The 24,411-nt window shown below is 48.7% G+C and overlaps 13 non-coding genes across 13 annotated transcripts; all 13 read right to left on the bottom strand.

Moving 5' to 3' along the window:
- Window positions 1-987: 987 nt before the first annotated feature.
- TRNAI-AAU (transfer RNA isoleucine (anticodon AAU)) lies at window positions 988-1,061 on the bottom strand. The gene has a single exon. It is a non-coding gene; the product is annotated as a tRNA-Ile (tRNA).
- Window positions 1,062-2,113: 1,052 nt separating this feature from the next.
- On the bottom strand, window positions 2,114-2,187 carry TRNAI-AAU (transfer RNA isoleucine (anticodon AAU)). The gene has a single exon. It is a non-coding gene; the product is annotated as a tRNA-Ile (tRNA).
- Window positions 2,188-4,446: 2,259 nt separating this feature from the next.
- On the bottom strand, window positions 4,447-4,520 carry TRNAI-AAU (transfer RNA isoleucine (anticodon AAU)). The gene has a single exon. It is a non-coding gene; the product is annotated as a tRNA-Ile (tRNA).
- A 1,037-nt stretch (window positions 4,521-5,557) lies between these two features.
- TRNAI-AAU (transfer RNA isoleucine (anticodon AAU)) lies at window positions 5,558-5,631 on the bottom strand. The gene has a single exon. It is a non-coding gene; the product is annotated as a tRNA-Ile (tRNA).
- Window positions 5,632-6,679: 1,048 nt separating this feature from the next.
- Window positions 6,680-6,753, bottom strand: TRNAI-AAU (transfer RNA isoleucine (anticodon AAU)). The gene has a single exon. It is a non-coding gene; the product is annotated as a tRNA-Ile (tRNA).
- Window positions 6,754-7,805: 1,052 nt separating this feature from the next.
- On the bottom strand, window positions 7,806-7,879 carry TRNAI-AAU (transfer RNA isoleucine (anticodon AAU)). The gene has a single exon. It is a non-coding gene; the product is annotated as a tRNA-Ile (tRNA).
- Window positions 7,880-10,138: 2,259 nt separating this feature from the next.
- TRNAI-AAU (transfer RNA isoleucine (anticodon AAU)) lies at window positions 10,139-10,212 on the bottom strand. The gene has a single exon. It is a non-coding gene; the product is annotated as a tRNA-Ile (tRNA).
- Window positions 10,213-11,249: 1,037 nt separating this feature from the next.
- Window positions 11,250-11,323, bottom strand: TRNAI-AAU (transfer RNA isoleucine (anticodon AAU)). Its single transcript has one exon. It is a non-coding gene; the product is annotated as a tRNA-Ile (tRNA).
- A 1,048-nt stretch (window positions 11,324-12,371) lies between these two features.
- Window positions 12,372-12,445, bottom strand: TRNAI-AAU (transfer RNA isoleucine (anticodon AAU)). Its single transcript has one exon. It is a non-coding gene; the product is annotated as a tRNA-Ile (tRNA).
- A 1,052-nt stretch (window positions 12,446-13,497) lies between these two features.
- TRNAI-AAU (transfer RNA isoleucine (anticodon AAU)) lies at window positions 13,498-13,571 on the bottom strand. Its single transcript has one exon. It is a non-coding gene; the product is annotated as a tRNA-Ile (tRNA).
- A 1,955-nt stretch (window positions 13,572-15,526) lies between these two features.
- TRNAI-AAU (transfer RNA isoleucine (anticodon AAU)) lies at window positions 15,527-15,600 on the bottom strand. Its single transcript has one exon. It is a non-coding gene; the product is annotated as a tRNA-Ile (tRNA).
- A 1,031-nt stretch (window positions 15,601-16,631) lies between these two features.
- Window positions 16,632-16,705, bottom strand: TRNAI-AAU (transfer RNA isoleucine (anticodon AAU)). Its single transcript has one exon. It is a non-coding gene; the product is annotated as a tRNA-Ile (tRNA).
- A 3,350-nt stretch (window positions 16,706-20,055) lies between these two features.
- On the bottom strand, window positions 20,056-20,129 carry TRNAI-AAU (transfer RNA isoleucine (anticodon AAU)). The gene has a single exon. It is a non-coding gene; the product is annotated as a tRNA-Ile (tRNA).
- Between the last annotated feature and the right edge of the window lie 4,282 nt (window positions 20,130-24,411).

Genomic DNA, 24,411 nt, shown 5'->3' with positions numbered 1-24,411 from the left:
ATTCATACTTGTCAAAGTATTTGTTTCACGTGCCATCAGCCACACGTTCATCGTTGCCAGTGCACAATTTCAGCAGCTTTCGTGCAATTCAAGCAAAACCATGGATCGGTTTCGACATTTCAGTGTCTCGCCAGCAGAGCCCAGGATTGACCTGAACCAATGCTGGTGAACTTCCGGATGTTTAGAGGCGAGGTAGGGGACATCTCTGTTAAGAGACAAACTATTTACAGTTTTTACCAGATATGGCCCACCGAGTTATAAAGCACTTTTTCAGGAGCGACCTTGCCACAAATGACAGCTGAACAAAGTGACTTATCAAGTGGACATTTGTAGCAGCCAAATACTGGACTCTAAAGGCATGTTTATAAATGTGGAGGGAAAACCGGAAAACCCGGAGAAAAGTCCACGCGACCATGGAGAGAGAGATTCGCTAACTCGAAATATACAGCAGGCGTAAGGGTCGGAATCGAACCCACAACATCCTGTACACCATGCGAGCTCGTTAACATCTCTCCAACGACACAAATTACACGCGATGTTATATTAGTAGGAACCTCCTGGTTACACTAGCCCACAGCGGATTATTCTGTCCGTCCGTCGTGCATCAAAAAATGGTAGGGGTGGGTCTGGGTGGAGAGGGGAGGGTGGGGTGGGTGGGTGGGGAGGGTGGGGCTGTGTGGGGGTGTGGGAGAGGTGTGGCTGGGTGGGGAGGGGCTGGTCACCCCGTGGTGCCCTTATAAAACTCAACGTTTAACCTACTCACGCCGGCTTGTGCCCGCCCTCACAGTCGGCCATATTTGCGGAATACACCACGCCGCCGTTGACCCTGGCCATTGACCGAGCAACCCAACGTTCCTACCAGCTCCCTCCGCAGGAATGTGTTTCAAGAAAATCAAGATGTTTTTTTACGTGAACCATACTGTGATGAAGTCAGCTGAACATTTTTGAATAAAACACAACAACGGTGTGAATTAACAAAAGCGTCAATGGCCCGTACGGGGATCGAACCCGCGACCTTGGCGTTATTCGCACCACGCTCTAACCAGCTGAGCTAACCGGCCACACGCTCACAATGTTGGAGTCGACGCGTGATAAGTCTACTTTCTATTCCCGCATTTCTGCATTCACGCCTTCAAAGTATTTGTTCCACGTGCCATAAGCCACACGGACCTCTCTGCCAGTGCACAATGTCGGCAGCATGAGTGCAATTCAAGCAAAACTCTGGACCGGTTTCAATATTTCAGTGTCTCACCAGCAGAGCCCAGGCTTGACCTGAACCAATGCTGGTGAACTGCCGGATGTTTAGAGGCGAGTTAGGATACCTCTGTTAAGATATAAACTATTAAAAATGTTTACCAGATAAGGCCCACCGAGTTAAAAAAACACTTTTTCAGAAGCGACGTGGCCACAAATGATAGCTAAACAAAGTGGCTTATCATGTGGACATGTATAGCAGCCAAATGCTGGACTCTAAAGACATGTTTCTAAATGTGGAGGGAAAAATCGGAGGACCCGGAGAAAGATCCACGCGACCACGGAGAGAGAGAGACACACCAACTCAAAATATACAGCAGGCGTCATGATCGGAATCGACCCACAACCTTCTGTATACCAGGCGAGGTAGTTAACATCTCTCCAACGACACAAATTACACACGATGTTATATTGGTAGGAACCTCCTGGTTACACCAGCCCACAGCGGATTATTCTGTCCGTCCGTCCGTCGTGCATCAAAAAATGGTAGGGGTGGGTCTGGGTGGAGAGGGGAGGGTGGGGTGGGTGGGTGGGGAGGGTGGGGCTGGGTGGGGGTGTGGGAGAGGTGTGGCTGGGTGGGGAGGGGCTGGTCACCCCGTGGTGCCCTTATAAAACTCAACGTTTAACCTACTCACGCCGGCTTGTGCCCGCCCTCACAGTCGGCCATATTTGCGGAATACACCACGCCGCCGTTGACCCTGGCCATTGACCGAGCAACCCAACGTTCCTACCAGCTCCCTCCGCAGGAATGTGTTTCAAGAAAATCAAGATGTTTTTTTACGTGAACCATACTGTGATGAAGTCAGCTGAACATTTTTGAATAAAACACAACAACGGTGTGAATTAACAAAAGCGTCAATGGCCCGTACGGGGATCGAACCCGCGACCTTGGCGTTATTAGCACCACGCTCTAACCAGCTGAGCTAACCGGCCACACGCTCACAATGTTGGAGTCGACGCGTGATAAGTCTACTTTCTATTCCCGCATTTCTGCATTCACGCCTTCAAAGTATTTGTTCCACGTGCCATAAGCCACACGGACCTCTCTGCCAGTGCACAATGTCGGCAGCATGAGTGCAATTCAAGCAAAACTCTGGACCGGTTTCAATATTTCAGTGTCTCACCAGCAGAGCCCAGGCTTGACCTGAACCAATGCTGGTGAACTGCCGGATGTTTAGAGGCGAGTTAGGATACCTCTGTTAAGATATAAACTATTAAAAATGTTTACCAGATAAGGCCCACCGAGTTAAAAAAACACTTTTTCAGAAGCGACGTGGCCACAAATGATAGCTAAACAAAGTGGCTTATCACGTGGACATGTATAGCAGCCAAATGCTGGACTCTAAAGACATGTTTCTAAATGTGGAGGGAAAAATCGGAGGACCCGGAGAAAGATCCACGCGACCACGGAGAGAGAGAGACACACCAACTCAAAATATACAGCAGGCGTCATGGTCGGAATCGACCCACAACCTTCTGTATACCAGGCGAGGTAGTTAACATCTCTCCAACGACACAAATTACACACGATGTTATATTGGTATGAACCTCCTGGTTACACCAGCCCACAGCGGATTATTCTGTCCGTCCGTCCGTCGTGCATCAAAAAATGGTAGGGGTGGGTCTGGGTGGAGAGGGGAGGGTGGGGTGGGTGGGTGGGGAGGGTGGGGCTGGGTGGGGCTGTGTGGGGGTGTGGGAGAGGTGTGGCTGGGTGGGGAGGGTCTGGTCACCCCGTGGTGCCCTTATAAAACTCAACGTTTAACCTACTCACGCCGGCTTGTGCCCGCCCTCACAGTCGGTCAGATTTGCGGAATACACCACGCCGCGGTTAACCCTGGCCATTGACCGAGCAACCCAACGTTCCTAGCAGCTCCCTCCGCAGGAATGTGTTTCAAGAAAATCACGATGCTTTTTACGTGAACCATACTGATAATTGGTTCTTTACCCTTCTATCTGGCAACAAAATTGACACCTTTTTACAAGGAGTCATGTTTGAATAGACCGCAATACCTGCAGTCATAAAACAAACAAAAGAACATAACTCTGATAATGTGCACTGTCCTTGAAGTTGATTGGTCCACACCCGAGACAGCTTTCCTTAGAGCCTAGTCTCACATGGGTTGGACCAGATGACGCCAAAAGGCGCACAACTCAACGACAATGCACCATCAGAGTATGAGAGCTCGGGGCAAGCATCTACACTATGGGAACCTCATTTGCCAGTAAAAATATGATAATTGGTTCTTTACCCTTCTATCTGGCAACAAAATTGACACCTTTTTACAAGGAGTCATGTTTGAATAGACCGCAATACCTGCAGTCATAAAACAAACAAAAGAACATAACTCTGATAATGTGCACTGTCCTTGAAGTTGATTGGTCCACACCCGAGACAGCTTTCCTTAGAGCCTAGTCTCACATGGGTTGGACCAGATGACGCCAAAAGGCGCACAACTCACCGACAATGCACCATCAGAGTATGAGAGCTCGGGGCAAGCATCTACACTATGGGAACCTCATTTGCCAGTAAAAATATGATAATTGGTTCTTTACCCTTCTATCTGGCAACAAAATTGACACCTTTTTACAAGGAGTCATGTTTGAATAGACCGCAATACCTGCATTCATAAAACAAACAAAAGAACATAAGTGCACATTATCAGAGTTATGTTCTTTTGTTTGTTTTATGACTGCAGGTATTGCGGTCTATTCAAACATGACTCCTTGTAAAAAGGTGTCAATTTTGTTGCCAGATAGAAGGGTAAAGAACCAATTATCATATTTTTACTGGCAAATGAGGTTCCCATAGTGTAGATGCTTGCCCCGAGCTCTCATACTCTGATGGTGCATTGTCGTTGAGTTGTGCGCCTTTTGGCGTCATCTGGTCCAACCCATGTGAGACTAGGCTCTAAGGAAAGCTGTCTCGGGTGTGGACCAATCAACTTCAAGGACAGTGCACATTATCAGAGTTATGTTCTTTTGTTTGTTTTATGACTGCAGGTATTGCGGTCTATTCAAACATGACTCCTTGTAAAAAGGTGTCAATTTTGTTGCCAGATAGAAGGGTAAAGAACCAATTATCATATTTTTACTGGCAAATGAGGTTCCCATAGTGTGAACCATACTGTGATGAAGTCGGCTGAACATTTCTGAATAAAACACAACAACTGTGTGAATTAACAAAAGCGTCAATGGCCCGTACGGGGATCGAACCCGCGACCTTGGCGTTATTAGCACCACGCTCTAACCAGCTGAGCTAACCGGCCACACGCTCACAATGTTGAAGTCGACGCGTGATAAGTCTACTTTCTATTCCCGCATTTCTGCATTCACGCCTTCAAAGTATTTGTTCCACGTGCCATGAGCCACACGGACCTCTCTGCTAGTGCACAATGTCGGCAGCATGAGTGCAATTCAAGCAAAACTCTGGACCGGTTTCAAAATGTCAGTGTCTCACCAGCAGAGCCCAGGCTTGACCTGAACCAATGCTGGTGAACTGCCGGATGTTTAGAGGCGAGGTAGGACACCTCTGTTAAGATATAAACTATTACAAATGTTTACCAGATGAGATCCACCGAGTTAAAAAAAACACTTTTTCAGAAGCGACGTGACCACAAATGATAGCTAAACAAAGTGGCTTATCACGTGGACATTTATAGCAGCCAAATGCTGGACTCTGAAGACATGTTTCTAAATGTGGAGGGAAAAATCGGAGGACCCAGAGAAAGATCCACGCGACCACGGAGAGAGAGACACGCCAACTCAAAATATACAGCAGCAGGCGCAATGGTCGGAATCGAACCCAGAACCTTCTGTATACCAGGCGAAGTACTTAACATCTCTCCAACGACACAAATTACACACGATGTTATATTGGTAGGAACCTCCTGGTTACACCAGCCCACAGCGGATTATTCTGTCCGTCCGTCGTGCATCAAAAAATTGGGAGGGGTGGGGCTGGGTGGAGAGGGGAGGGTGGGGAGGGTGGGGCTGGGTGGGGGGTGGTAGGGGTGGGGCTGGGTGGGGAGGGGCTGGTCACCCCGTGGTGCCCTTATAAAAGTTTACGTTTAACCTACTCACGCCGGCTTGTGCCCGCCCTCACAGTCAGGCATATTTGCGGAATACACCACGCCGCCGTTGACCCTGGCCCTTGACCGAGCAACCCAACGTTCCTACCAGCTCCCTCCGCATGAATGTGTTTCAAGAAAATCACGATGCTTTTCACGTGAACAATACTGTGATGAAGGCGGATGAACATTTCTGAATAAAACACAACAACTGTGTGAATTAACAAAAGCGTCAATGGCCCGTACGGGGATCGAACCCGCGACCTTGGCGTTATTAGCACCACGCTCTAACCAGCTGAGCTAACCGGCCACATACACACAGCGTTTGAGTCGACGTGTAATATGTCTACTGTCTATACCCGTACTTCCGCATTCATACTTGTCAAAGTATTTGTTTCACGTGCCATCAGCCACACGTTCATCGTTGCCAGTGCACAATTTCAGCAGCTTTCGTGCAATTCAAGCAAAACCATGGATCGGTTTCGACATTTCAGTGTCTCGCCAGCAGAGCCCAGGATTGACCTGAACCAATGCTGGTGAACTTCCGGATGTTTAGAGGCGAGGTAGGGGACATCTCTGTTAAGAGACAAACTATTTACAGTTTTTACCAGATATGGCCCACCGAGTTATAAAGCACTTTTTCAGGAGCGACCTTGCCACAAATGACAGCTGAACAAAGTGACTTATCAAGTGGACATTTGTAGCAGCCAAATACTGGACTCTAAAGGCATGTTTATAAATGTGGAGGGAAAACCGGAAAACCCGGAGAAAAGTCCACGCGACCATGGAGAGAGAGATTCGCAAACTCGAAATATACAGCAGGCGTAAGGGTCGGAATCGAACCCACAACATCCTGTACACCATGCGAGCTCGTTAACATCTCTCCAACGACACAAATTACACGCGATGTTATATTAGTAGGAACCTCCTGGTTACACTAGCCCACAGCGGATTATTCTGTCCGTCCGTCGTGCATCAAAAAATGGTAGGGGTGGGTCTGGGTGGAGAGGGGAGGGTGGGGTGGGTGGGTGGGGAGGGTGGGGCTGTGTGGGGGTGTGGGAGAGGTGTGGCTGGGTGGGGAGGGGCTGGTCACCCCGTGGTGCCCTTATAAAACTCAACGTTTAACCTACTCACGCCGGCTTGTGCCCGCCCTCACAGTCGGCCATATTTGCGGAATACACCACGCCGCCGTTGACCCTGGCCATTGACCGAGCAACCCAACGTTCCTACCAGCTCCCTCCGCAGGAATGTGTTTCAAGAAAATCAAGATGTTTTTTTACGTGAACCATACTGTGATGAAGTCAGCTGAACATTTTTGAATAAAACACAACAACGGTGTGAATTAACAAAAGCGTCAATGGCCCGTACGGGGATCGAACCCGCGACCTTGGCGTTATTCGCACCACGCTCTAACCAGCTGAGCTAACCGGCCACACGCTCACAATGTTGGAGTCGACGCGTGATAAGTCTACTTTCTATTCCCGCATTTCTGCATTCACGCCTTCAAAGTATTTGTTCCACGTGCCATAAGCCACACGGACCTCTCTGCCAGTGCACAATGTCGGCAGCATGAGTGCAATTCAAGCAAAACTCTGGACCGGTTTCAATATTTCAGTGTCTCACCAGCAGAGCCCAGGCTTGACCTGAACCAATGCTGGTGAACTGCCGGATGTTTAGAGGCGAGTTAGGATACCTCTGTTAAGATATAAACTATTAAAAATGTTTACCAGATAAGGCCCACCGAGTTAAAAAAACACTTTTTCAGAAGCGACGTGGCCACAAATGATAGCTAAACAAAGTGGCTTATCATGTGGACATGTATAGCAGCCAAATGCTGGACTCTAAAGACATGTTTCTAAATGTGGAGGGAAAAATCGGAGGACCCGGAGAAAGATCCACGCGACCACGGAGAGAGAGAGACACACCAACTCAAAATATACAGCAGGCGTCATGATCGGAATCGACCCACAACCTTCTGTATACCAGGCGAGGTAGTTAACATCTCTCCAACGACACAAATTACACACGATGTTATATTGGTAGGAACCTCCTGGTTACACCAGCCCACAGCGGATTATTCTGTCCGTCCGTCCGTCGTGCATCAAAAAATGGTAGGGGTGGGTCTGGGTGGAGAGGGGAGGGTGGGGTGGGTGGGTGGGGAGGGTGGGGCTGGGTGGGGGTGTGGGAGAGGTGTGGCTGGGTGGGGAGGGGCTGGTCACCCCGTGGTGCCCTTATAAAACTCAACGTTTAACCTACTCACGCCGGCTTGTGCCCGCCCTCACAGTCGGCCATATTTGCGGAATACACCACGCCGCCGTTGACCCTGGCCATTGACCGAGCAACCCAACGTTCCTACCAGCTCCCTCCGCAGGAATGTGTTTCAAGAAAATCAAGATGTTTTTTTACGTGAACCATACTGTGATGAAGTCAGCTGAACATTTTTGAATAAAACACAACAACGGTGTGAATTAACAAAAGCGTCAATGGCCCGTACGGGGATCGAACCCGCGACCTTGGCGTTATTAGCACCACGCTCTAACCAGCTGAGCTAACCGGCCACACGCTCACAATGTTGGAGTCGACGCGTGATAAGTCTACTTTCTATTCCCGCATTTCTGCATTCACGCCTTCAAAGTATTTGTTCCACGTGCCATAAGCCACACGGACCTCTCTGCCAGTGCACAATGTCGGCAGCATGAGTGCAATTCAAGCAAAACTCTGGACCGGTTTCAATATTTCAGTGTCTCACCAGCAGAGCCCAGGCTTGACCTGAACCAATGCTGGTGAACTGCCGGATGTTTAGAGGCGAGTTAGGATACCTCTGTTAAGATATAAACTATTAAAAATGTTTACCAGATAAGGCCCACCGAGTTAAAAAAACACTTTTTCAGAAGCGACGTGGCCACAAATGATAGCTAAACAAAGTGGCTTATCACGTGGACATGTATAGCAGCCAAATGCTGGACTCTAAAGACATGTTTCTAAATGTGGAGGGAAAAATCGGAGGACCCGGAGAAAGATCCACGCGACCACGGAGAGAGAGAGACACACCAACTCAAAATATACAGCAGGCGTCATGGTCGGAATCGACCCACAACCTTCTGTATACCAGGCGAGGTAGTTAACATCTCTCCAACGACACAAATTACACACGATGTTATATTGGTATGAACCTCCTGGTTACACCAGCCCACAGCGGATTATTCTGTCCGTCCGTCCGTCGTGCATCAAAAAATGGTAGGGGTGGGTCTGGGTGGAGAGGGGAGGGTGGGGTGGGTGGGTGGGGAGGGTGGGGCTGGGTGGGGCTGTGTGGGGGTGTGGGAGAGGTGTGGCTGGGTGGGGAGGGTCTGGTCACCCCGTGGTGCCCTTATAAAACTCAACGTTTAACCTACTCACGCCGGCTTGTGCCCGCCCTCACAGTCGGTCAGATTTGCGGAATACACCACGCCGCGGTTAACCCTGGCCATTGACCGAGCAACCCAACGTTCCTAGCAGCTCCCTCCGCAGGAATGTGTTTCAAGAAAATCACGATGCTTTTTACGTGAACCATACTGATAATTGGTTCTTTACCCTTCTATCTGGCAACAAAATTGACACCTTTTTACAAGGAGTCATGTTTGAATAGACCGCAATACCTGCAGTCATAAAACAAACAAAAGAACATAACTCTGATAATGTGCACTGTCCTTGAAGTTGATTGGTCCACACCCGAGACAGCTTTCCTTAGAGCCTAGTCTCACATGGGTTGGACCAGATGACGCCAAAAGGCGCACAACTCAACGACAATGCACCATCAGAGTATGAGAGCTCGGGGCAAGCATCTACACTATGGGAACCTCATTTGCCAGTAAAAATATGATAATTGGTTCTTTACCCTTCTATCTGGCAACAAAATTGACACCTTTTTACAAGGAGTCATGTTTGAATAGACCGCAATACCTGCAGTCATAAAACAAACAAAAGAACATAACTCTGATAATGTGCACTGTCCTTGAAGTTGATTGGTCCACACCCGAGACAGCTTTCCTTAGAGCCTAGTCTCACATGGGTTGGACCAGATGACGCCAAAAGGCGCACAACTCAACGACAATGCACCATCAGAGTATGAGAGCTCGGGGCAAGCATCTACACTATGGGAACCTCATTTGCCAGTAAAAATATGATAATTGGTTCTTTACCCTTCTATCTGGCAACAAAATTGACACCTTTTTACAAGGAGTCATGTTTGAATAGACCGCAATACCTGCAGTCATAAAACAAACAAAAGAACATAAGTGCACATTATCAGAGTTATGTTCTTTTGTTTGTTTTATGACTGCAGGTATTGCGGTCTATTCAAACATGACTCCTTGTAAAAAGGTGTCAATTTTGTTGCCAGATAGAAGGGTAAAGAACCAATTATCATATTTTTACTGGCAAATGAGGTTCCCATAGTGTAGATGCTTGCCCCGAGCTCTCATACTCTGATGGTGCATTGTCGTTGAGTTGTGCGCCTTTTGGCGTCATCTGGTCCAACCCATGTGAGACTAGGCTCTAAGGAAAGCTGTCTCGGGTGTGGACCAATCAACTTCAAGGACAGTGCACATTATCAGAGTTATGTTCTTTTGTTTGTTTTATGACTGCAGGTATTGCGGTCTATTCAAACATGACTCCTTGTAAAAAGGTGTCAATTTTGTTGCCAGATAGAAGGGTAAAGAACCAATTATCATATTTTTACTGGCAAATGAGGTTCCCATAGTGTGAACCATACTGTGATGAAGTCGGCTGAACATTTCTGAATAAAACACAACAACTGTGTGAATTAACAAAAGCGTCAATGGCCCGTACGGGGATCGAACCCGCGACCTTGGCGTTATTAGCACCACGCTCTAACCAGCTGAGCTAACCGGCCACACGCTCACAATGTTGAAGTCGACGCGTGATAAGTCTACTTTCTATTCCCGCATTTCTGCATTCACGCCTTCAAAGTATTTGTTCCACGTGCCATGAGCCACACGGACCTCTCTGCTAGTGCACAATGTCGGCAGCATGAGTGCAATTCAAGCAAAACTCTGGACCGGTTTCAAAATGTCAGTGTCTCACCAGCAGAGCCCAGGCTTGACCTGAACCAATGCTGGTGAACTGCCGGATGTTTAGAGGCGAGGTAGGACACCTCTGTTAAGATATAAACTATTACAAATGTTTACCAGATGAGATCCACCGAGTTAAAAAAAACACTTTTTCAGAAGCGACGTGACCACAAATGATAGCTAAACAAAGTGGCTTATCACGTGGACATTTATAGCAGCCAAATGCTGGACTCTGAAGACATGTTTCTAAATGTGGAGGGAAAAATCGGAGGACCCAGAGAAAGATCCACGCGACCACGGAGAGAGAGACACGCCAACTCAAAATATACAGCAGCAGGCGCAATGGTCGGAATCGAACCCAGAACCTTCTGTATACCAGGCGAAGTACTTAACATCTCTCCAACGACACAAATTACACACGATGTTATATTGGTAGGAACCTCCTGGTTACACCAGCCCACAGCGGATTATTCTGTCCGTCCGTCGTGCATCAAAAAATTGGGAGGGGTGGGGCTGGGTGGAGAGGGGAGGGTGGGGAGGGTGGGGCTGGGTGGGGGGTGGTAGGGGTGGGGCTGGGTGGGGAGGGGCTGGTCACCCCGTGGTGCCCTTATAAAAGTTTACGTTTAACCTACTCACGCCGGCTTGTGCCCGCCCTCACAGTCAGGCATATTTGCGGAATACACCACGCCGCCGTTGACCCTGGCCCTTGACCGAGCAACCCAACGTTCCTACCAGCTCCCTCCGCATGAATGTGTTTCAAGAAAATCACGATGCTTTTCACGTGAACAATACTGTGATGAAGGCGGATGAACATTTCTGAATAAAACACAACAACTGTGTGAATTAACAAAAGCGTCAATGGCCCGTACGGGGATCGAACCCGCGACCTTGGCGTTATTAGCACCACGCTCTAACCAGCTGAGCTAACCGGCCACATACACACAGCGTTTGAGTCGACGTGTAATATGTCTACTGTCTATACCCGTACTTCCGCATTCATACTTGTCAAAGTATTTGTTTCACGTGCCATCAGCCACACGTTCATCGTTGCCAGTGCACAATTTCAGCAGCTTTCGTGCAATTCAAGCAAAACCATGGATCGGTTTCGACATTTCAGTGTCTCGCCAGCAGAGCCCAGGATTGACCTGAACCAATGCTGGTGAACTTCCGGATGTTTAGAGGCGAGGTAGGGGACATCTCTGTTAAGAGACAAACTATTTACAGTTTTTACCAGATATGGCCCACCGAGTTATAAAGCACTTTTTCAGGAGCGACCTTGCCACAAATGACAGCTGAACAAAGTGACTTATCAAGTGGACATTTGTAGCAGCCAAATACTGGACTCTAAAGGCATGTTTATAAATGTGGAGGGAAAACCGGAAAACCCGGAGAAAAGTCCACGCGACCATGGAGAGAGAGATTCGCAAACTCGAAATATACAGCAGGCGTAAGGGTCGGAATCGAACCCACAACATCCTGTACACCATGCGAGCTCGTTAACATCTCTCCAACGACACAAATTACACGCGATGTTATATTAGTAGGAACCTCCTGGTTACACTAGCCCACAGCGGATTATTCTGTCCGTCCGTCGTGCATCAAAAAATGGTAGGGGTGGGTCTGGGTGGAGAGGGGAGGGTGGGGTGGGTGGGTGGGGAGGGTGGGGCTGTGTGGGGGTGTGGGAGAGGTGTGGCTGGGTGGGGAGGGGCTGGTCACCCCGTGGTGCCCTTATAAAACTCAACGTTTAACCTACTCACGCCGGCTTGTGCCCGCCCTCACAGTCGGCCATATTTGCGGAATACACCACGCCGCCGTTGACCCTGGCCATTGACCGAGCAACCCAACGTTCCTACCAGCTCCCTCCGCAGGAATGTGTTTCAAGAAAATCAAGATGTTTTTTTACGTGAACCATACTGTGATGAAGTCAGCTGAACATTTTTGAATAAAACACAACAACGGTGTGAATTAACAAAAGCGTCAATGGCCCGTACGGGGATCGAACCCGCGACCTTGGCGTTATTCGCACCACGCTCTAACCAGCTGAGCTAACCGGCCACACGCTCACAATGTTGGAGTCGACGCGTGATAAGTCTACTTTCTATTCCCGCATTTCTGCATTCACGCCTTCAAAGTATTTGTTCCACGTGCCATAAGCCACACGGACCTCTCTGCCAGTGCACAATGTCGGCAGCATGAGTGCAATTCAAGCAAAACTCTGGACCGGTTTCAATATTTCAGTGTCTCACCAGCAGAGCCCAGGCTTGACCTGAACCAATGCTGGTGAACTGCCGGATGTTTAGAGGCGAGTTAGGATACCTCTGTTAAGATATAAACTATTAAAAATGTTTACCAGATAAGGCCCACCGAGTTAAAAAAACACTTTTTCAGAAGCGACGTGGCCACAAATGATAGCTAAACAAAGTGGCTTATCATGTGGACATGTATAGCAGCCAAATGCTGGACTCTAAAGACATGTTTCTAAATGTGGAGGGAAAAATCGGAGGACCCGGAGAAAGATCCACGCGACCACGGAGAGAGAGAGACACACCAACTCAAAATATACAGCAGGCGTCATGATCGGAATCGACCCACAACCTTCTGTATACCAGGCGAGGTAGTTAACATCTCTCCAACGACACAAATTACACACGATGTTATATTGGTAGGAACCTCCTGGTTACACCAGCCCACAGCGGATTATTCTGTCCGTCCGTCCGTCGTGCATCAAAAAATGGTAGGGGTGGGTCTGGGTGGAGAGGGGAGGGTGGGGTGGGTGGGTGGGGAGGGTGGGGCTGGGTGGGGGTGTGGGAGAGGTGTGGCTGGGTGGGGAGGGGCTGGTCACCCCGTGGTGCCCTTATAAAACTCAACGTTTAACCTACTCACGCCGGCTTGTGCCCGCCCTCACAGTCGGCCATATTTGCGGAATACACCACGCCGCCGTTGACCCTGGCCATTGACAGAGCAACCCAACGTTCCTACCAGCTCCCTCCGCAGGAATGTGTTTCAAGAAAATCAAGATGTTTTTTTACGTGAACCATACTGTGATGAAGTCAGCTGAACATTTTTGAATAAAACACAACAACGGTGTGAATTAACAAAAGCGTCAATGGCCCGTACGGGGATCGAACCCGCGACCTTGGCGTTATTAGCACCACGCTCTAACCAGCTGAGCTAACCGGCCACACGCTCACAATGTTGGAGTCGACGCGTGATAAGTCTACTTTCTATTCCCGCATTTCTGCATTCACGCCTTCAAAGTATTTGTTCCACGTGCCATAAGCCACACGGACCTCTCTGCCAGTGCACAATGTCGGCAGCATGAGTGCAATTCAAGCAAAACTCTGGACCGGTTTCAATATTTCAGTGTCTCACCAGCAGAGCCCAGGCTTGACCTGAACCAATGCTGGTGAACTGCCGGATGTTTAGAGGCGAGTTAGGATACCTCTGTTAAGATATAAACTATTAAAAATGTTTACCAGATAAGGCCCACCGAGTTAAAAAAACACTTTTTCAGAAGCGACGTGGCCACAAATGATAGCTAAACAAAGTGGCTTATCACGTGGACATGTATAGCAGCCAAATGCTGGACTCTAAAGACATGTTTCTAAATGTGGAGGGAAAAATCGGAGGACCCGGAGAAAGATCCACGCGACCACGGAGAGAGAGAGACACACCAACTCAAAATATACAGCAGGCGTCATGGTCGGAATCGACCCACAACCTTCTGTATACCAGGCGAGGTAGTTAACATCTCTCCAACGACACAAATTACACACGATGTTATATTGGTATGAACCTCCTGGTTACACCAGCCCACAGCGGATTATTCTGTCCGTCCGTCCGTCGTGCATCAAAAAATGGTAGGGGTGGGTCTGGGTGGAGAGGGGAGGGTGGGGTGGGTGGGTGGGGAGGGTGGGGCTGGGTGGGGCTGTGTGGGGGTGTGGGAGAGGTGTGGCTGGGTGGGGAGGGTCTGGTCACCCCGTGGTGCCCTTATAAAACTCAACGTTTAACCTACTCACGCCGGCTTGTGCCCGCCCTCACAGTCGGTCAGATTTGCGGAATACACCACGCCGCGGTTAACCCTGGCCATTGACCGAGCAACCCAACGTTCCTAGCAGCTCCCTCCGCAGGAATGTGTTTCAAGAAAATCACGATGCTTTTTACGTGAACCATACTGATAATTGGTTCTTTACCCTTCTATCTGGCAACAAAATTGACACCTTTTTACAAGGAGTCATGTTTGAATAGACCGCAATACCTGCAGTCATAAAACAAACAAAAGAACATAACTCTGATAATGTGCACTGTCCTTGAAGTTGATTGGTCCACACCCGAGACAGCTTTCCTTAGAGCCTAGTCTCACATGGGTTGGACCAGATGACGCCAAAAGGCGCACAACTCAACGACAATGCACCATCAGAGTATGAGAGCTCGGGGCAAGCATCTACACTATGGGAACCTCATTTGCCAGTAAAAATATGATAATTGGTTCTTTACCCTTCTATCTGGCAACAAAATTGACACCTTTTTACAAGGAGTCATGTTTGAATAGACCGCAATACCTGCAGTCATAAAACAAACAAAAGAACATAAGTGCACATTATCAGAGTTATGTTCTTTTGTTTGTTTTATGACTGCAGGTATTGCGGTCTATTCAAACATGACTCCTTGTAAAAAGGTGTCAATTTTGTTGCCAGATAGAAGGGTAAAGAACCAATTATCATATTTTTACTGGCAAATGAGGTTCCCATAGTGTAGATGCTTGCCCCGAGCTCTCATACTCTGATGGTGCATTGTCGTTGAGTTGTGCGCCTTTTGGCGTCATCTGGTCCAACCCATGTGAGACTAGGCTCTAAGGAAAGCTGTCTCGGGTGTGGACCAATCAACTTCAAGGACAGTGCACATTATCAGAGTTATGTTCTTTTGTTTGTTTTATGACTGCAGGTATTGCGGTCTATTCACACATGACTCCTTGTAAAAAGGTGTCAATTTTGTTGCCAGATAGAAGGGTAAAGAACCAATTATCATATTTTTACTGGCAAATGAGGTTCCCATAGTGTGAACCATACTGTGATGAAGTCGGCTGAACATTTCTGAATAAAACACAACAACTGTGTGAATTAACAAAAGCGTCAATGGCCCGTACGGGGATCGAACCCGCGACCTTGGCGTTATTAGCACCACGCTCTAACCAGCTGAGCTAACCGGCCACACGCTCACAATGTTGAAGTCGACGCGTGATAAGTCTACTTTCTATTCCCGCATTTCTGCATTCACGCCTTCAAAGTATTTGTTCCACGTGCCATGAGCCACACGGACCTCTCTGCTAGTGCACAATGTCGGCAGCATGAGTGCAATTCAAGCAAAACTCTGGACCGGTTTCAAAATGTCAGTGTCTCACCAGCAGAGCCCAGGCTTGACCTGAACCAATGCTGGTGAACTGCCGGATGTTTAGAGGCGAGGTAGGACACCTCTGTTAAGATATAAACTATTACAAATGTTTACCAGATGAGATCCACCGAGTTAAAAAAACACTTTTTCAGAAGCGACGTGACCACAAATGATAGCTAAACAAAGTGGCTTATCACGTGGACATTTATAGCAGCCAAATGCTGGACTCTAAAGACATGCTTCTAAATGTGGAGGGAAAAATCGGAGGACCCAGAGAAAGATCCACGCGACCACGGAGAGAGAGACACGCCAACTCAAAATATACAGCAGCAGGCGTAATGGTCGGAATCGAACCCAGAACCTTCTGTATACCAGGCGAAGTACTTAACATCTCTCCAACGACACAAATTACACACGATGTTATATTGGTAGGAACCTCCTGGTTACACCAGCCCACAGCGGATTATTCTGTCCGTCCGTCGTGCATCAAAAATTGGGAGGGGTGGGGCTGGGTGGAGAGGGGAGGGTGGGGAGGGTGGGGCTGGGTGGGGGGTGGTAGGGGTGGGGCTGGGTGGGGAGGGGCTGGTCACCCCGTGGTGCCCTTATAAAACTCAACGTTTAACCTACTCACGCCGGCTTGTGCCCGCCCTCACGGCCATATTTGCGGAATACACCACGCCGCCGTTGACCCTGGCCCTTGACCGAGCAACCCAACGTTCCTACCAGCTCCCTCCGCATGAATGTGTTTCAAGAAAATCACGATGCTTTTCAAGTGAACAATACTGTGATAAAGGCGGATGAACATTTCTGAATAAAACACAACAACTGTGTGAATTAACGAAAGCGTCAATGGCCCGTACGGGGATCGAACCCGCGACCTTGGCGTTATTAGCACCACGCTCTAACCAGCTGAGCTAACCGGCCACATACACACAGCGTTTGAGTCGACGTGTAATATGTCTACTGTCTATACCCGTACTTCCGCATTCATACTTGTCAAAGTATTTGTTTCGCGTGCCATCAGCCACACGTTCATCGTTGCCAGTGCACAATTTCAGCAGCTTTCGTGCAATTCAAGCAAAGCCATGGATCGGTTTCGACATTTCAGTGTCTCACCAGCAGAGCCCAGGATTGACCTGAACCAATGCTGGTGAACTTCCGGATGTTTAGAGGCGACGTAGGACACCTCTGTTAAGAGACGAACTATTTACATTTTTACCAGACAAGGCCCACCGAATTATAAAGCACTTTTTCAGGAGCGACCTGGCCACAAATGACAGCTGAACAAAGTGACTTATCACGTGGACATTTGTAGCAGCCAAATACTGTACTCTAAAGGCATGTTTCTAAATGTGGAGGGAAAACCGGATGACCCGGAGAAAAATCCACGTGACCACGGAGAGAGAGATTGCAAACTCTAAATATACAGCAGGCCTAAGGGTCCAAATCGAACCCACAACCTTCTGTATATCAGGCGAGGTAGTTAACATATCGCCACCAACACAAATGACACACGATGGTATCCACTGTAATGTGGGGCTGGAGACTACATGCACTATATACACACGCAGTCCTTGTTGCAGATATACCGGTGGATCTCAGCAGTGGACGTCCTCTCTCTGGCATTTTCATCTCATTTGTTTGCTCATCCGCTTTGCAGCCTATGTTGCAAAACCTTTCGGTTTAGAAAGAAGCCGTGACGACTGTCCTCTTCAAGGAATGTAATACTGGTAGGAACCTCCTGGTTTAAATAATGTGTTTGACCATACTTCACCACGTTCCTGATCCACCAACCCTTGACCCCCAAAGCAACGGATCACAGTCGAAGTGAGTAACACAAGTGAATGGAGGAGGGTAGCATAGACGTTCAGTACAACAGCGGATGCTGTTGCCCATGCCCTTTGCATTCCTGCACATAGCTCCACAGCCTATAACACCTGGGATATAAAATCTTGACTTACAACTTTTGCGACTGCAGGAATGAATATTATTTGGGTCTTTCGCTAAAATCACGTAGATAGATTCAAAGAAAATGACAAAAGTTACAAAAAAACTACGACGTCGTTACTTTACCGAAAGACCCAAAGAATACCTGCATGGGATATTATTATATTTAACTGTTCTCTACTTTCACCGGCATGCGGTGTCTGCGTGTCCACTTAGCAGCCGATGTTGCAAAACCTTTCGGTTTAGAAAGAAGCCATGACGACTGTCCTCTTCAAGGAATGTAATTTAAGAAATCACGATGCTTTTTACGTGAACCGTTCTGTGATAAATAAGGCTGAACAATTCTAGATTTGAAGCTTTCGTGACTGCAAGGCATCATCTTCTTAGGTTTTTTCGGTAAAGTCACGTAGAAAGTAAAATAAAATAAAAACAAAAATCACGACGTTTCGGAGGCAACACAAGTCTCCGTCATCAGGTGGGACCGTCACAGCCAGATTAGCTGTATCAAGTGAGGCAATGATTCAAGATGTAATCCCTTAAAAGCGAGTTGAGGGGGGAGGGAGAGGGAGGGGGGAGCTCATCAGACTATGGTAGCCAATGAAAGGAACGTATCGGGAGGGAGGGGGGGCGAGGCCAAAAGAGTGGGCGATGGACGTGGAAGCGCTTGTGCGCAAGCGGCCAATTACTGCACACGCCAACACAATGGAGCGATTGTGCGCAAGCGGCCAGCCACTGCACCCGCCAACACAATGGGCAGAGAGGAGGAGGGGAGGTCTAATACACATGATAGACAAAAGAACGAAAATGATGATGGGTACAAACTTAGGGGGAGCTCATCAGACTATGGTAGCCAATGAATGGAACGTATCGGGAGGGAGGGGGGGGGCGGGGGGGGGGGCGAGGCCAAAAGGGTGGGCGACGGACGTGGAAGCGCTTGTGCGCAAGCGGCCAATTACTGCACACGCCAACACAATGGAGAGAGAGGGGGAGGGGGGGGGTCTGATACACATGATAGACAAAAGAACGAAAATGCCCATGTTTATACCAATGCTGGCTAAACAAATTCTAAACAAACATAAGATCCAAGTCCGATTCAGTACAGTGCATAAAATCCGTGATCTGATTCCATCTGTGAAGGATGTCGTTCCTGACTTACAGTATCCTGGAGTCTACAAATTGAGTTGCATTTGTGGTGATTGCTACATTGGAGAAACGAAACGTCATGTTTCTGATCGTGTCCGCGAGCACAAGTCAGATCTGAAACACGGCAGAACTGGTTCTTCTGCCGTGGCCGATCATTGCTACAACTCGGTGGGCTCTCATGAAATTGTCTTTTCCGAGACCAAGGTTCTATGCAAACCTCCCGGCTACCATCAAAGGTTTGTACACGAAGCCATACAAATATACAAACACAGACATAATTTCAACCGTGATGATGGGTACAAACTTAGTAACCATTGGAAAGATGTTATCAACCACGCAAAAAAGACTTAATCACAAATTTTTTGGACCATCTTATCTGACAGGCACTATTTTACTGTACTTTACCGAGTGTTAACATCCCCAGTTATTTTAACAGTACTCTCTTCATTGTTTAGCCAGCATTGGTATAAACATGGGCATTTTCGTTCTTTTGTCTATCATGTGTATCAGACCCCCCCCTCCCCCTCTCTCTCCATTGTGTTGGCGTGTGCAGTAATTGGCCGCTTGCACACAAGCGCTTCCACGTCCGTCGCCCACCCTTTTGGCCTCGCCCCCCCCCCGCCCCCCCCTCCCTCCCGATACGTTCCATTCATTGGCTACCATAGTCTGATGAGCTCCCCCTAAGTTTGTACCCATCATCATTTTCGTTCTTTTGTCTATCATGTGTATTAGACCTCCCCTCCTCCTCTCTGCCCATTGTGTTGGCGGGTGCAGTGGCTGGCCGCTTGCGCACAATCGCTCCATTGTGTTGGCGTGTGCAGTAATTGGCCGCTTGCGCACAAGCGCTTCCACGTCCATCGCCCACTCTTTTGGCCTCGCCCCCCCTCCCTCCCGATACGTTCCTTTCATTGGCTACCATAGTCTGATGAGCTCCCCCCTCCCTCTCCCTCCCCCCTCAACTCGCTTTTAAGGGATTACATCTTGAATCATTGCCTCACTTGATACAGCTAATCTGGCTGTGACGGTCCCACCTGATGACGGAGACTTGTGTTGCCTCCGAAACGTCGTGATTTTTGTTTTTATTTTATTTTACTTTCTACGTGACTTTACCGAAAAAACCTAAGAAGAAGGCTGAACAAAACTAAACGAAACACAACAACGGTGTGAATTAACAAAAGCGTCAATGGCCCGTACGGGGATCGAACCCGCGACCTTGGCGTTATTAGCACCACGCTCTAACCAGCTGAGCTAACCGGCCACGTTGCTCACAGTGCTGGAGTCCACGCGTGATATGTCTACTTTCTATACCCGCATTTCTGCATTCACGCCTTCAAAGTATTTGTTTCACGTGCCATCAACCACACGTTCATCGTTGCCACACGGACCTCTCTGCCAGTGCACAATTTCGGCAGCTTTCGTGCAATTCAAGCAAAACTCTGAACCGGTTTCGACATTTCAGTGTCTCACCAGCAGAGCCTAGGCTTGACCTGAACCAATGCTGGTGAACTGCCGGATGCTTAGAGGCGAGGTAGGACAGCTCTATTAAGAGATAAACTATTTACATTTTTACCGACTTATATAGCACTTTTTTAGAAGCGACCTGGCCACAAATGATAGCTGAACAAAGTGGCTTATCATGTGGACGGGGCCGTCCGTTAATGACGTCACACACCTAGGGGGGGGAATTGTGACGTCACATCAAAATATTTGATTAATTTTCATTATTAACTATTTGATTATTTACATTTACTAAGGTTACTTTTTATTTATTCCATGAAGGAGCATTTTGCTTCTCCATCGGAGAATGGAGAAGCATACATTTTGAATTTTTTTTTATGATTGTTATGAAATATTTTAATTTTAATTATTTTACCAAGGCTTTTCATTCTGTGGAATGAATGTGTGATTGTTATAACTGTACTCTTCATTTTGCTTCGTTCTACTACAAAGTTTCAAGTATTTTTTAAATAGTTATTATTACTTTTAATATTTTATAATTATAAGATAATTTCAATATAATTTTCTGAACATCTGCAGTTTTAGTTAGACGTTTAATATTTTCAAGTGAATTTTATGCTACATTTCAGCTTTCCAACGCCTCCTTTTTAATACGTGTTTTCTCCTACAACATCAGAGTGCAGCGCCACATTAAATACGCACTACAATGACAATAGTTGAAAGCGATTTGAAGCATGTTTTATTTTCAAAATGGAAATATGGTTTTGGGGGGGAGGGGGGGCAGAGCTTTGTGACGTCATATTTGAGGGGGGTCTGACTTTTTGTGACGCCGTGTGACGAGGGGGGGGAGGGGGGGGGTCAAAAATAGGCCAAAGTCGCGTGACGTCATTTATGGACGGCCCCACATGTATAGCAGCCAAACACTGTACTCTAAAGACATGTTTCTAAATGTGGAGGGAGAAACCGGAGGACCCGGAGAAAAATCCACGCCACCACGGAGAGAGAGACACGCCAACTCTAAATATACAGCAGGCGTCAGGGTCGGAATCGAACCCACAACCTCCTGTATACCAGGCGAGATAATTAACATCCCGCCAATGACACAAAATGAAATGTTGTTAATTCCCGTTTGTGTGCATTATCTCCACCGCATTGCTTTCATACATTGTATTTGTTCTGCGGTCATTCCCTGACCAAAGTGTTGATCTCACGTACCGATGGTGCCTCGTGATGTTCTGCATGGGAGGCGCGTAATGGAATGGGATTCCGATTTTTTTTTCCTGATGATTACACTGGTCAACAAAAAAAAAAATTTCTGGCCTGGACTTTTGCAGCTGTTTTAGACTAATTTCAGGGTGCTGATTCCAAAATGAGATGTGCTCTATCACATCTCATTTTAATGCCATCGGCATACCCCATTTTCATTGATTTTACCCGAAATTACCCGAAATTAACTCTGTCACTTATGATTGCAGAAAAAGTGTGTTGACCAGTGTTATTGTTACTGCCGGCGGCGCCAATGATGACGATGCTCACGAGCCTGTCCCGTAATCCAGGTGAGCGCGGACAGCAAAGGTGAAGATGACATCTGTGCACCGCTGGTCGTCGAGTGCGAGGCCGGACCCCCGACCCCGGGAGACTCGGAGGCAACTCTGCCACGTGGCATTCGCTCAGCGAGGGCAGGGGAATGGCAAGGGCATGGCCAAGAGCATGCCACCTCGCAGACATACTTCACCAGACTCCTCGTGAACGGCGAGCACCCCAGCGGCGGTGCGTGATCCAACCTCCATCCACACCCGAGTTTCTGTGTTTTTTGCGAGTTGATTACTCTCGTCGTTTCGTTATTATTCGTCGTATTATTAATACAGTCAACTAAAATGCGTAGCATTTCGCGGTTGTGCTGTACAGCTCTCCGATGTGTTTTTCGGGTTACGCCGCGTGTCCTTCGGCACGGTGTCCGACGTTTCGCTCCACGCTCTGTGGGAGCTTCCTCCGGATGTGCATTGAAGCCCCGTGCCAAAGTCTAACTCACGGTTAATACTCGGCTTGTGTTTTTGCTTGCGTACACAATCACGCACGCATGCATATCCACACACAAAACAACAGACCTACAATTGGCAGGCAAGTTAATGACGAGCCCACGACCGCTCGGCTCACATCCCAGGCTTCACCACGACTCCAGCGATCACCTGGGATCCCACGGGGATGTGCGCACGGGACCCGCCTCTGAGTGCGACCGCGCCGGTCCCACCTTCTCCCCGCTCCTGCGCAGCTCCGTGTGCGACAGCCTCAACAGCCTCTTCGTGCAGCTGCGGCAGAACGTGCAGCGCCTCAACTCGAACGTCGCCGAGGTCACCGTGCACCTCGCCGATCGGCCCAAGGTGCCGACGTCGCCCATCTCGACCGCGGCGCCTCTGACGACACCACGTTGTCCTCTTCATCACCGGACGACGCAGCAGCAGCAGCAGCATCGAGTCCGCGCGAGTGCCGTTGTTCGCAACTCGCCTCCGGGCTGCGTGGCGAAGGGGGTGGACGATGCGAGGGGAGGTGGTGGTGACGGGTCACCTCGGAGCGGGGTGCGGGCCGCGCAGGTGGCGCTGCTGGTGGACGAGAGGAGCGTGACGGTCCCCGAGGCCGAGCGCGCACAGTGGGTGCGCGTCACCTGCCAGGTGGCTGGACGCGCGTTTTGCTCGCGACCCAGGGAGTGTAGTGGCGTACAAGGCCACGCAGCGATAGGGGAGCCAGTGGGGGGGGGGGGGGGGGTGGCACGTGCCCCCCTCTCCAATGATCTGATCCAAATGCCTAAGTTCGATCGGATCATTGGGGTTTATTAGTAATAAATCGGCATTTTGCGACCCCCACTGCCACTGTGTAGCATGCTATTACGTGCCAGGGACTCCATGAGATGATAGGACAATAGTCTGAGTCCATAATTGGCAATAAGTAACGGCAAAGCAGTTATAGGTGACTCAGAATTGTGCGCAGTTGCGTATACAGTACACGACTTCCCTGAAGGCAAACACCTTCAGCGAGCGCGATGCCGATCACACAGCGCGGTTCGAATTCGACCCTCGATCGATGGTTGCGCCATCGCCGCACACGCGTCGAATAAAACGCAAGGGACAAGTCCTTACTTACTAACAACTCCTTACTTACTAACAACTCCTTACTCACTAACAACTCCTCTATAATTTTTCATTGCTGGAGGGGTTGCCCCCCCCCCCCTACCTGAAAATCCTGGCTCCGCCATTGAGCTGGGGAACGATTTCTAAAACTAAACTCTTTTATTTTACCAGGTTAAGGCCCACTGAGCTACTAGTTCTTGTTCAGAAGCGACCTGGCCAACAAATGATGGCGTGGGACTTTATAGAAGCCAAATACTCGCACGTTGACTCTAAACGTGGAGGGGGAAACCGGGGGAATCGGAGATCACCGGGAGAGAGACACCCAAACATACAGCAAGCGTCAGGGTCGGGATCGGAATCGAACCCACGACCTCCTGTAAACCAGGCAAGGTAGATAATATCTCGCGAGCGTGGCGCCCCATACTTTTGGCCACACTTTAACAAAGACAGCCTTAACAGGCTTTATGGGCAAGTGATGTTAGCGAGCACCTATGAAGGCCGGCACATTACACGAGGGGGTGGGTGGCCAGCACACTCTCGATCGGCTTTATCTTCCCAGTGGCGATGTTTACATACTGCGACAGGTACTCATTTGAGGCGTAGTCGGTTCAGATAATCGTCACTGGTGTTGGCCTTGAGCAGGATTCAAACTCGGGTTGCCGGGTTCGTCGAGCTAACCACTGCGCCACCGCTCCGCGCTCTCACGCGCGTGCGCACTCCAGACCCCTGTCACTTATATTGGGAGGGGCCAAACGGCCAGCAACAAACAACACGACTGAAGAGTAAATGAATTGAAGGAGTTAACACCTTGTCCTGCGGAGGGAGCTGGTACGTTGGGCTGCTCGGTCAATGGTCAGAGTCAACGGCGACGTGCTGTATTCCGACTGTGAGGGCGGGCACAAGCCGGCGTGAGTAGGTTAAACGTTGAGTTTTATAAGGGCACCACGGGGTGACCAG

Source organism: Lampetra fluviatilis, chromosome 2 (assembly GCF_964198595.1).
Source record: "Lampetra fluviatilis chromosome 2, kcLamFluv1.1, whole genome shotgun sequence".
Classification (NCBI taxonomy): Eukaryota; Metazoa; Chordata; class Hyperoartia; order Petromyzontiformes; family Petromyzontidae; genus Lampetra; species Lampetra fluviatilis.
The sequence above is the reverse complement of the archived record's forward strand: the minus strand, read 5'-3'. Positions and strand labels throughout refer to the sequence as shown.